The following is a 1,803-nucleotide window of genomic DNA, read 5'->3' as shown; positions in this document are numbered from 1 at the left end:
CCGCGCGGCAAGTGTTTCCGCGTCCAGTGTGCAGGAATCATTATGCCGGTGCCGGTGAAGTTCAATCATAGATTTCAATGCTTTCGTTCATACTAATACGGTAAATTAGTATGAACGAAAGCATTGAAATAAGTTAACGGTTACGGCCATTATAAATCAGACTTTCTTCTTCTAAATTTATACAAACGCGTATAGATGTATGTACGCGATAGAAAGTACCGGTTCCTCATGAGGCGTACTTTTCGAGTTACGAAAACCAATTGTAAATTCATTTAGCATTTCTGTTAGAGTGTACAACAGAAATTTTAATCAGCAATTGGTTGCATTAGTTCCGCATTTCTCTAATCTTCCGCGAAATACGCCCAATGTGAATGCCGGCTTTTAGAATGGCGTATTCTAGTAAATAAAAAATAACGTATTCTAGTAAATTACTAGAATACGCAGGTTACGCTTACGCAGGTTACGCCGCATGTGACGGCACCCTAAAAGCTGTTTTAAGCTTAAGAAATTGACCAATCACAGTCGATTATTTTTCTCATAGTCGACTGTGATTGGTTAATGTCTTATGATTTAAAATTTAAGGCCCGGTCTCACCAACTCCGATTAAATATTGCCAACTGCAAGACTTGAAAACATCTTTTTAATGGCGAGGCGCCGAGTACTCACGTGCTCTAAAGTCACTAGATTAACGAAGTACCTCGAATTGCCGCCATTTTGGCTCCATAACGCGGTTATTTCAAACTTATGTATGAATGCAACCAGGTTAGGATTGCACTTTGGATTGCACTTGATACATAGATATATTACACTGCATTAAATGCAATATCTGTACTCGACACCATTTTGGCTCCAAAGATACGTCACTTCAATTTTCCCATCGCGGTACTTTGTTATCTAGTGACTTTAACGTGCTCGACTCGCATGACTTTTTCGCATTTGAGAGAAATTTGCCATTAATATGGACCTGTGCTGTTATTACTACGTTCTTCACAATTACCAGAAAATTAGGTTATGTTTTCAGTCTTGCAATTGGGAATACTGAAATTTAATTGACCGATTAGCTTAAGCCGGCTTTAGCCGATTTGCTAACCAGAATAAATTCTTGCAACCGTATTGGCTACGATGCAGTCACTGTCAGTACCGTAGCTAATACAATGGCAAGATTTTAATCTAGCTAGGAATCCAGCAGGAAAACAAGCATCGTGTGCCGCAAGTTTTAATCTGAGTTGGTGAGACCGGGCCTATGGCTACGTTTACACCGTGCATTTAGACCGCGGCCTATACAATAGGTGTCCTTGTTTATCTTGTAAGTTAAACAAAAACACCTATCGTATAGGTCGCGGACTAAGTGCACGGTGTAAACGTAGCCAATGGCCGGAATCCATAGTCCGGTCTTAGGCCGGAATCAGACTACGCATTAAAGATTGAAGTTGAAGATTGAAGATTGAAATTTGACCAATAAGGACGAAGAAATTTTAGCTCCTTTCATTTCGATTGGTCAAATTTGAATTTTTTAATCTTCAATCTCAATCTTCAATGCATAGTCTGATTCCGGCCTTAGGCCGGTATTCATAATCAGTTCTTATATTCAAGATCATCTCAAGTTCAGCCTTGAGGTGTAATGAACCAATAATGGCTTCTGCACACTGGACGCGGAAACGCTTACCGCGCGGCAAAATACGCGGTAACCAATAAGCTTACAGCTCCCAACATGTTTATTGGTTACCGCGTTGCATTGGGCTCATTCAGCGGACTCAACAGTTGAGTGAGCGCTCGCTGTTATTGGTGTATTCTTTTAGATCA

The sequence above is a fragment of the Mycetomoellerius zeteki genome, unplaced genomic scaffold (genome assembly GCF_001594055.1).
Source record: "Mycetomoellerius zeteki isolate Tzet28-1 unplaced genomic scaffold, Tzet1.0 scaffold212, whole genome shotgun sequence".
NCBI lineage: Eukaryota > Metazoa > Arthropoda > Insecta > Hymenoptera > Formicidae > Mycetomoellerius > Mycetomoellerius zeteki.
The sequence above is the reverse complement of the archived record's forward strand: the minus strand, read 5'-3'. Positions refer to the sequence as shown.